The sequence below is a fragment of the Myodes glareolus genome, chromosome 21, assembly GCF_982192425.1.
Source record: "Myodes glareolus chromosome 21, mMyoGla1.1, whole genome shotgun sequence".
NCBI lineage: Eukaryota > Metazoa > Chordata > Mammalia > Rodentia > Cricetidae > Myodes > Myodes glareolus.
The window spans coordinates 16,509,259-16,521,006 of record NC_142046.1 but is presented as its reverse complement, the minus strand read 5'-3'; the positions used below and the strand labels follow the sequence as shown (position 1 = coordinate 16,521,006).

The window sequence follows — 11,748 nt, the reverse complement described above, 5'->3', positions numbered from 1 at the left end:
CTTAGAATTTGGATCCTCAGAACTCAGGTGAAACTACATGTAGGTGTGTTGGCTGCCTGCAAGTTCTGCATTCAAAGGGCAGAAGAGGAGATCTCCAGAGCAATCTGGCTTGCTAGACTAGCTGGAATTGGTAAGCTCCAGAGTCACTGAAAAACCCTGCCTTAGTAAGTAAAGCGGAGAGCAGTTGAGCATCCACTTTGGGCCTCCACACCCATGCCCGCATACACATGAACCCACTAAACACATGAACATGCACACACATGCACACACTACATACCAATGACAACATAGAAAAGAGGACTGGAGAGATGGCTCAGTGGTTAAGAGTACTGGCTGCTCTTCCAGAGGTCCTGAGTTCAATTCCCAGCACCCACAAGGTGACTCACAGTCATCTCTAATGGGATCTGATGTCCTCTTCTGGCCTGTAGGCATACATACATAGCATTCATCCATAAAATATAAATAAATAAAATTTATAAAAAAAAAACACTGTTCTTGCAAAGGACCTGCAGTCTGTTCCCAACACCCTCATCATGATCACAACCTCATGTGCCTCCAGTTCCAGGGCACCCTCTTTTGGCCTCATTGGGCACTGCATGCACATGGTACATGGACACACATACAGGCCAACATTCATACACATAAAAATAAATAAACCTTAAAAACAAAATGATAATCTAGAATAAAATATTTAACAAAATGAAGGCAGTAATGGAAGAATTGAGCAAAGTTCAAAAGACCAAAAAAAAAAAAAAAAAAAGAAAGGAAGAAAGACCCCAGAAGTCAAGGGGGTCTCACTTGGAGCCCTCTGCTCAAGAACCAGTCCACTGGATGCAAGAACAAGAGGCAGTTTAATGAATATACACAGATGCCTATGGATGCTACAGCAACCAAGCTACTGAGCTTGCCGGGCTGAAGGCACATTATGTATTTATAGGGATCTAAGAGTTACATAAGAGGCTGCATAGCAACAAGCATTTCATTGGTTCTCCAATTGGCGGGCTTAGCTCACCCTGAGAATGGCCCCATGTCTATTCCCGAATTTCCCCGAAAATCCACAAAACTAGATAGAGAACCCTGCAGCAAGTTGACAGTTTCAATAGAATGCCTTGGGGGTGGGGTACTCCCTCTCCTCAGCCTAGTCAGCGAGTCTGCAACCCATAGATATCCTGTTTTAGCATTGGCTGGGCTGGGGAACTTTCCTTCTATGGCCCAGCTAAATATCACAGAGTCATTAGCTGAGCCTGGGGGCTCTTTCTATGGCTCAGTTAAGTTTTTCAGCAGAGTTTAACATAGTATGTGGACATGGGGGTCTTTCAAGTATGGGGGGCCTTCAAAAAAATTTCAACAGATCTTATTAATAATTACATTAAATTTTAAATAAATTAAGCTCTTCAACTATAAAATATAAGTGGGCAGATTTGAGTATAAAATAATTATGCATTATTTAGAAGACATTCTGTTTTTCTTGTCCTATACCTGAGATCAGCATCAGTGTCGTGATGCCTCAAGGACGAGTTAGGAAGTGTCTTCCTAATGCAGGGTTGTGCACAATGCAGCCTCTCTTGTTCTGCTTGTGCTTGACCCTGGGTCCCAAGGTGGCAGATACTCAATAGTCACAAAGGTCAACCTGAGACAGTCGGTGGCTCTGTGTTCATTGTCACATGCCAAAGGAAATTAATGGCACGGACTCTTGCAGCAGCATGCAGAACTAAACTTTATTAAAAAGATTTACAGAGAAGTAAGATTAAGGAAAAGTGTGTGTGTGTGTGTGTGTGTGTGTGTGTGTGAGAGAGAGAGAGAGAGAGAGAGAGAGAGAAAGAGAAAGAGAGACAGACAGACAGATAGATAGACAGACAGAGAGACAGAGAGAGAACTCCTGAGTGGGGTTTCTAAGAGAGGAAAAAGTCATCAAATTACTTTTTAAATTTTTTAATGGGATCATGGCAGAATTTGGGCAAGAGCTGGGCTAGTTCTCTGCTAAGACTGACAAATTCTCTGTCATGGGCAGAACCAATGAAGAGCCCACACTGTTGGGGTGACACAGCCAGTGGAGGGGGTAATTTTGTGGTGCTTGTGCACTGGCCACACAGTTAGGGGTGGGTTGAAGCCTCTGCTGCCCATCTCTGCCTCCAGCTTTGACCTTGGTGGTGAGCTAGCTGCTGGTCACACGGCCAGGCCAGCATTACCGTGCTCTGACCTTGCAGGTGTCGGCCAGTGTTGTTAATTACAGCAAGCTCTTTGTTCTCACACTTATCAGCTCGTACAGGGAGAGAGTTTAACTCTATCCCAGCCAGCAAGGTGCGATTACCTCATATTTAGCTCCTGGTTTATAAGGTGGTCTAGTGTGGTCTCCTGTGGTCTCCTATTTACTTCTGATTTCCTCTCTTACAGTCACCTACATTCCAAACAAGAAGATAAGAAAGGAGGGTGCAGTCAGCATACCTCATCTCAGGATGTGGGGGGAGGGGCTTTTCTTGCTGGCCTAGAGCGCTGGCTGCCCCTCCTATCTGTCTAGCTGGTTATCTCCTTCCCAGATACAAGCCCTCCTTTCCATCTTCCTTTGCGGCTCTGCGCCCTTTTTCTCACCGTGGCATATGTAGTTACTGCAGTTTTCACAGTGTGTCACTGTGGACCTTTTCCCCTTCCTACCTTCAGAGAACAGTTTGAGAAGTGTGTTTGTCCTGGTTTGCTTTCTGCTGCTGGGAGGAAACACGGACCAAAACCAACTTGTGGGGTCCAGTATCTCAGCTTACGGCTTACAGTCTCTCAGCAATGGACGCTGAGGCAGGGACTAAGGTAGAGACCGGGGAGGGATATGCTTGCTGGCTTGCTGTTCCTGGCTGGCTCAGCCACTGTTTTTAGTACAACCCAGGCCCACTTGCCCAAGGATGGTATTGCTCACAGTGGGCTCGGCTCTCTTACATCAATCAGCAATCAAGAACATGCCCCACAGACATGCTCACAAGCTGGCCTGATGGAGGCAATTCTTCAGTTTCCATCTTGCCAGGTATGTCTAGGTTTGAATCAAGTCGACAAAACCCGACTGTGAGTGTTTTAGTCCTGGACATCTGGTGATTGATGGGTTTTTGTTTCCTGAATCAGTCCCTCTGCTCCACCGCCTCACAGATTTCCTGTTTCTTTCCATTCCATTTTGACAGTTTGTGTTTCAAGGATTTTGTTCATCTAGGTCTCCTGCTGTGTCAACATTTAATTTGTTCCCTTGTGTGGGAAGTAAAACTAGGACTAGCTCTGCCGTCCCAGGAAACTGAAAGCTGACTGCTGGGAGGAAGTACAGAGCGGGCAGGGTTAGATGGCAGGAAATAGCAGTGGGTACACCAAAGGCAGATCAGCCCTGGGGTGTGTGTGTGTGTGTGTGTGTGTGTGTGTGTGTGTGTGTGTGTGAAATATCTTCGCCCTAGCTAGGGCACCCGCAAAGAAAGACCAAAGAAAGGATTCCTCAAGTCTTGCTTAGTGAACCAGCGAGCTTCTTAGTATCACATACAGAAGTGTGGGTAGGCTGGGCGGTGGTGGTACATGCCTTTAATCCCAGCACTCAACAGGCAGAGGCAGGTAGATCTCTGTGAGTTCAAGGCCAGCCTGGTCTACAGAGCAAGTACCAGGATAGGCTCCAAAGCTGCACAGAGAAACCCTGTCTCAAAAAACCAGAAGTATGGGTGGGAGATTACAGGGTATCTGACACATTCTCCTGGCCTCCTCATGTACTACACATATGTGGGACACAAACATACATGAAGGCCAAACACTCATACACAATAAATCTCAAAAGAATAAGGTAGAGGGACTGGAGAGATGGCTCAGTAGTTAAGAGCACTGGTTCCTTTTGCAGAGGACCTGGGTTTAATTCCCCAGCACACACATGGCAGCTCACAACTGTTTGCAACTCCAGTTCTAGGAGATCTGGTGTCCTCTCCTGGATTCCTCAGGCCCTGAACTCATGTGCACATACATACATGTATGCAAAACACTACTACACAAAAAATAATGAAATAGCCGGGCAGTGGTGGTGCACGCCTTTAATCCCAGCACTCGGGAGGCAGAGGCAGGCGGATCTATGTGAGTTCGAGGCCAGTCTGGTCTACAAGAGGTAGTTCCAGGACAGGCTCTAAAACTACAGAGAAACCCTGTCTTGAAAAACCAAATAATAATAATAATAATAGTAAAAAAATTAAGGTAGACCAGGCAGTAGTGGCACACAGCACTCACACTCGACAGGGGCAGAGGCAGGTGGATCTCTGTGAATTTGAGACCAGCCTGGTCTACAGAGCAAGTTCCAGGACAGCCAGGGCTACACAGAGAAACCCTGCCTCGAAAAACAAACAAAAGGGAGAGAGTGACTGAGGGAAATGCTCCACCTTAATTTGCATGTGCTTATACATGCAAACACACATGTACACATATACCCATATACAGCTGTGCACAGATGTATGGATGCTGTAGGATATCCTACAGCCCTAGCCTTTAAGTTACCCGCCTACTTGGCATGGCCTCTTAGACTATAAATGCTGATGTAAAGTGCGCATCTGGCCTCTCTTCTGGCTGAGGATTTCCGTTGCTGTTCCCAGTTTGAGCAGAGGACTGTGATCTGTGAGTCTACCCCTAAACAAATAACCCTTTATTATACTCAATTCTGAGCTAGTGTGGGATTTCTTTTTTAGCGTCCGTCTTCATATGGACACATGTGCACACACAGGTTACTATTGGACAAGTCAGTTGGAGAGGAGACATACTGTTACATCCTTCCGGCCCAACCAGGGAGATAATCACACACCATTTACCTGCGGCTCTCCTAGACGGGGTAATTGGAACCCTTGACGCTGCCATTGTCCCTTGCTAGCCCCCAGATCATGCTGTCTTGTTACTCACCTTTATCTGGTCCGCTTGAGGTTTTCACCATGGGCCTTTGGCATCCACACATTCAGGAAGCTAGCTTGTTATACTCAAATTTGCAGGGTCCCCACAAAAGCCAACAAAGGAGACCGAGTCCCATATGTAAAAGCAAAGAGCCTTTATTTTAATCAAGTTTGCAAACTCGGTCTCCCCGTGTCCAACGTATTGGAATAACCAGAGAGCCTTGAGCTCAATTAGAATAGGGTTTTTATAGTAATAGAGGTGGGGGTGAGGGGTTTCTGAGGTTAGGGCCCCTGATGGGCTGACATTTGTCTAGGGGTGTCCTGTTGAGGCACACTGGCAGGTGTCTCTATCTACAGCTCTTGGAATGCCAGGCATTTTCTTTGAATGGTCTGCTTTGGGTGGGAGTTAGGCAGTCTCAGCCTGTGGTTTCTCCTGCAGCCAGGCATTGTCTAAGGGTAAACTACTGAGACTCCAGCCTCCATTTAAATTCATTGATGGCCAGAGTCCAAGGTGATAATGGTTGGAAGTAAAGAACTTCCTTTGGCCTCCTGGCTGCTACACCTGGTTCACCTAGATCCCTCTCTCCCTCCCCACACGGTCCAGTTCAGCCTGGTCATGTCCACTCTGGACTCTCCCAGATATCCCCGGCCCTACAATCAGCCTTCTCCTCCAGCATGCCTAGGAACAGTCATGCCCGCTCAGTTCCTTTGTGTGTATTTGTTATGAGCCTGTAAGGACAAGTCTAGGACAAGCCCAGGAGAAACGGCACTAGCAGAAATGTGTGCAGTGATGCTAAGAGTGACAGACAGGAGTGCTAATCAAAAGTGTGATGAAAGAAAGAGTGAGAGAATGCTTAAAAGGGGTATAAATATTGAGCAAAAACGACCAGAAGACATTCTCAAGATGATCTGCTAGAGACTCTGTCGGAGAGGCGCCAGAGAACTTCTACAGTATCGCGAATCAATCAATGAATCAATTAATCAACGAGACACTGAACCAGAAATCTTCCAAGAGCCAGAGAACTAGCTCTTGCCTGTGGATCAAGACTTGCTGATCCAGAGGTCTACGTCGAGAGCCACAAACCGCCCGCAGGTCCTATACCCCAATGCCTTATTAGATATGTGCTTGTGTGATAATGTATTTTTGTTTGTGATAGTGATACTTGCTTATTGGTTGTGCCAGAACAATTATAAGATCTTGAAATGCCTATACAATAAACTTAGTTCGGACAAAGCAGAGAACTGCAATCCTGAGTGTCATTTACTTGCAGACCTCCAAGTAAGGCCAGAAGGCCCACTCAGTAGTGCTCACGACAGTATTTCTTCTTCTCAGCCGACAGTAAGTTTCCTATGAGGTTACCATGTTTGTTAGGCACCTCTGTAAACCTAAACCAGTACAGCACATGTATTTATCTAAGCTCAGTATAAACATAGGCCTCATAAAATACTTGTTCACTGCTATTTGAAAGATTCACGGTGGTGCAACTGTTATTTCTTTAAAGATATGGTGGTGGGTGGAGGCCGGTGGCAGCGGTCCCACAAGGGGACATGGAGGTACACCCCAGGTCTTGGAGGGGTACCAGTGTTTATTCTTTTTAAAGCAGCAGGTGGGAGATCATGGAAGGCCAGAGGCCTCTACAGGTTGGCGGGTCCCCTTGGTGTGTGGGAGATCACTGCAGGTGAGAGAAGAGACAGGCAGATACGCCATGCAGAGAGACTTTGGGTATAGAGTTTATTTAGTGGGTTATGGAAGGAAAGGGGAAGGAGAGAGGGGGGAGGAGAGAAAGAAGGGAGAGAAGAGAAGCAGAAGGAGAGGAAGAGAAGAGAGAGGCAGCAGCAATCTCTTTAGAAGAGGGACAGAAAGAGAGTGCAGGCTGGAGGCAGGAGATCAGCTTGCCTTGACTGAAAGGGAGGGTTGGGAGTGGGCAGGGCTTGTCTTTTAAAGGGACAGGGTACCCAGGTGACAGGAAGGACCAGTAGATCATAACATAAATTCTGGCAGGTGGAAGACAGACAGATAAATCATGCTGAGAAAGCTTGGGTATAGAGTTTATTTAATGGGTATTGAAAGGGTATAAGAATAAGTGGATTATGGAAGGAAGAGGTAAATTGAGATAGATAAATAGATAGATAGATAGATGATAGACAGATGATAGATGGATGATAGATAGATGCTATAGAGATGGATACTTTGCACCTTGCTTTATTGATACAAATTTAAGATCAATTTTGTTATATGTATATTTCTACTCTTAAAGTACTGTGTTTGTGCAGCTCATTTAAAAATTTAATGTATAATTTAACGGCGAATCAATCCCACACCAATTATGTTTTAAGGGGGTATTTATTTTGGGGGGGTAAAACTTACATACACCATAAACCATCAGGAAGGGAGCCTAGTAGCTGGAGCAGGAGCCGGGAGCAGGAGCCGGAACGAAGCGCCGGAACCAAGAGGCCGAGCCGAGCTTGCTGCTCTTCTTTTAAAGAGAAATATACCACGCCCCAGTGGGCTGGTATTTCAGCGGCTATTGGCTAACGGAGCAGAAAGCGCTCCCGCAACACTGTGGGCTTGTGTTTCAGCCACTATTGGCTGAAGCTGTGGAACGTACTCCCGCAGCACCTCCCCCTTTGGTTTTAAGTAAGAGAGTTCTAAGCCTACTACGAAATTATATACAGTAAGTACAAACCTACACAATTATATACAATAAGTACAAATATCCTATTCTAACTAGCTAAAGTCTTGTATAATAAATAACTTGGCCAAGTCATGAGAGGAAAGTAGCTACATTTATCTAGTCTTCAACCCCATAGAAGATCCGAGAAGGGAAATAATGTTACCTGAGTAATTAGGAAGTGCAATCAAAGAACTTCCAAAACATGCAACAAATCACAGAGACAACTGGCTACCTGGGCAATCACCAAAGACCTGTTTGCAGCATTGAAGCAATCAACTTTGACTAAGGCCTAGAATAACTGACAGATTATTTTTAACAGGCAAGAGATTTTTCAAAACCATCTTACCATGTCTTGGCAAGATTTAACAATTCTGTTTATCCATTTCCAGATTTTATCCATTTCAGGATTTTAACAGGTAAGAGATTTTTCAAAACCGTCTTACCCTGTCTTGGCAAGATTTGACAGTTCTTTTTATCCATTTCCGGATACCGTGTATTTGTCAGTAGTTGAGGTATGGGCAGTTCCTTGCCCAGAGGCCAGTTTTGTCAAGAAGACAAGCTCCAAGTGGAGTGTCTTTGGTGCTCAACAATCTCTCGGGAATAGATCGGTATTGCCAGGAGTGATTGTGTCTCACTACACAGAACTCTAAGATTAAATTAAATGCCATTTTCTACAGCTCTTCGAAGAGGTTGAAGACTATTTATATATAATCTCTATGTATCTAAAGAACCTGATTAGTCTAACCATAAATATGACAGACATAGATGACTATTGATCTACAATTCTTTTTTTTTTTTAAGAGGGGATGCAGTGAACTTTATTGATGGTATTCAAGAGAGTAGGGCTCCCCAAGCTATCTGGGGGTCTGGGATGGAAACTGTGAGGGAGAGCTCAGTGTCAAGGGTTGAGTTAGGACAGGGACTGCTCAGCAGCCGAGGGCTTCTCTCTTGCTGTGTCCTTGCTGGGGTGGGTGGTCCAGGGCGGGCTTCTTACTCCTTGGAGGCCATGTCGGCCATGAGGTCCACCACTCTGTTGCTGTAGCCGAACTCATTGTCGTACCAGGAAATGAGCTTTACAAAGTTGTCATTGAGAGCAATGCCAGCCCCAGCATCAAAGGTGGAAGAGTGGGAGTCACTGTTAAAGTCGCAGGAGACAACCTGGTCCTCAGTGTAGCCCAGGATGCCCTTTAGTGGCCCCTCGGATGCCTGCTTCACCACCTTCTTGATTCTTGATGTCGTCATACTTGGCAGCTTTCTCCAGGCGGCATGTCAGATCCACGACGGACACATTGGGGGTAGGAACACGGAAGGCCATGCCCCTGAGCTTCCCGTTCAGCTCTGGGATGACTTTGCCCGCCAGTGGATGCAGGGATGATGTTCTGGGCAGCGCCACGGCCGTCTCGCCACAGCTTCCCAGAGGGGCCGTCCACGGTCTTCTGGGTGGCTGTGATGGCATGGACTGTGGTCATGAGTCCTTCCACGATGCCAAAGTTGTCATGGATGACCTTGGCCAAGGGGGCTAAGCAGTTGGTGGTGCAGGAAGCATTGCTGACAATCTTGAGGGAATTGTCGTACTTGTCATGGTTCACACCCATCACAAACATGGGGGCATCCGCAGAAGGGGCGGAGATGATGACCCTTTTGGCCCCACCCTTCAAGTGGGCCCCAGCCTTCTCCATGGTGGTGAAGACACCGGTCGATTCCACAACATACTCGGCACCGGCATCACCCCATTTGATGTTGGCGGGATCTCGCTCCTGGAAGATGGTGATGGCCTTCCCGTTGATGACAAGCTTCCCATTCTCAGCCTTAACTGTGCCTTTGAACTTGCCATGGGTGGAGTCATACTGGAACATGTAGACCATGTAGTTGAGGTCGATGAAGGGGTCATTGATGGCAACAACGTCCACTTTGCCAGAAGTGAAGGCAGCCCTGGTAACCAGGCGTCCAATACGGCCAAATCCGTTCACTCCGACCTTCACCATCGTGTCTCTGGAACAAGGCTGGCACTGCGCAAAAAGAAGTGGCTGTCTCTAGAACAGAGAGGAGCAGAGAGCCTGATCTACAATTCTTAACATGTATCTAACTTAAAGACTAAGAGAATAAACAACTGTGCAATAAATGAGGACAATGACTTCCAAATGTAAACAATAAATATCAATACATAAACAATATATGAGTATCTTAATCAAAGGTAAAAATGTACACTGCAATATGGTATACATATATCAATACAATATATATCAATACATAAAAATGTTTTAAACAGGTAGAAGCATGCATACATACAATATTCAATATATGCCGATGTAATTATCTATAAACAATAACTCACAAATACCATTATTATCTATCCAATTATCCCCCCTTTTTTTTTCAAAAAGATCCCTGAGCTTATAAAATTCCTTTCCCAACTCTCAACCGTATACTAATTATAATTAATCCCTAAATATTGTTCCTAAACCTGAGGACAAACTTTGCTGAGAGAGGGGACATCGTCCTCTAGAATTACTTCCAGCTGCCATGGGGGTATGGTTCTTTCTGGAGGATCCTGTGAAAGTAAAATGATGGTTAAATTTCAAGGTCAATGTCTTTTAAAATTGCAAACAGTCTCTGAGTATTTTGTGGAGGTCTGGCCAGAATGTTGTACAAGATGTGCACCATTTCAGCTAACCAAGTTGGAATCATCTGTGCAGCTGATACCCGAAATAGGACTTGTAGTAGCACTATCAGTATCATGATGTCATATCAACCGAGTGGAATTGTTGTTATGGGGGCCCCATCTTCTTCCTGGAAACTTCAAATGTCAGTGCAGAAAGAACTCATTGTTCATTGTGGAAAACTTAAACATTAATTATATAGACATATACAAACATATATTCAATGAAATATTGATAGACATATTCAATGAAAAGTATGATAGATATGAAGAAAAGCAAAGATGTTTTCTAAACTCATATTTCTTTCTGTCTCATATCATGGTTCTTGACATAAGACAGAAACTCCAGAAACTCTGGGTTTTTTTCCTAACAACAGGCTTGGAATTAGAGAGGGACCGAGCCAAGAGTCCAACTCCAAAACCAGCTCTATAAATTCAGAGATATGAGTTAGTATATTCCAGAACTTCATACTCACAGAACCTATTCAGTTTTCTTGATAATCCATATTGGGTAGTTATTTTTCCATCTGTCAGTATTCAAACATCCAGGGTCCTTTGAATTTTTCAAAGACGAGTGTTTTCCTGTGGAGACAAGAACAGAACCCTGCCCCCATTTTATGTTTTTCTTACCACCTGTATGGTCATCATCATTGTAGATGCTGTCATTTCTCCTTTCAAAGAAGTTTCTTCTCTTCAGATCTAACCTTTATTAATTTTGATGGTATCCACAATTTTTCTTCTCCTGTGGAAACAAGAGCAAAACCCCTTCCCCAACGCAGCACATCTCCTGGCTTCCACTGTGAGGCCTGCACATCCTTGAAATAAATTGGTTGATTTAATTCAGCAGACTTTTCCAATATCCAATGTCTTTCTGCAGCCGTTGTCCCCTTCTCATTAGCATTGAGAAAATTCAAGGTTAATAAAGCATTATGTAACCTATTCCTGGGGATATTTTCCACCCCTTTCTGTTTGTTCAACATATCTTTTATAGTTCGATTTGATCTTTCTATAATAGCTTGACCTGTAGGATTGTATGGTATACCTGTAACATGCTTAATATTATAATAAGCAAAAAATTGTGTCATTTTCCTAGAAACATAAGCTGGACCATTATCTGTCTTTATCTGTGTAGGTATACCCATGATGGCCATAACTTCTAATAAATGAGTGATTACTGAATCAGCTTTTTCTGAGCTTAAAGCAGTTGTCTATTGGAAACCTGAGTACATGTCAATGGTGTGATGTACATATTTTAATTTGCCAAATTCTGGAAATTGAAACACATCCATCTGCCAAATTTCATTCCTTTTAATACCCTTTGGTATTAAAAGTCCCTGCAGGCAATGGTATTTGGTTATAAAAAGAACAAGTAGGGCATTTCTTTACAATCTCCTTAGCTTGTTGCCATGTAATAGAAAACTCTTTTTATAGAAAACTCTTTTTTCAAGCCTTTGCTATTGACATGATGTTTTTTATGAAATTCAGATGCCTGCAGCACACTACTAATCAATAATTGATCAATATCTGCATTACCTTGTGC

General features: G+C 44.3%; 1 pseudogene; it reads right to left on the bottom strand.

Annotated features, from left to right (window-relative positions):
• Positions 1-8,459: 8,459 nt before the first annotated feature.
• On the bottom strand, positions 8,460-9,597 carry LOC146890436 (glyceraldehyde-3-phosphate dehydrogenase pseudogene; annotated as a pseudogene).
• Positions 9,598-11,748: the final 2,151 nt, after the last annotated feature.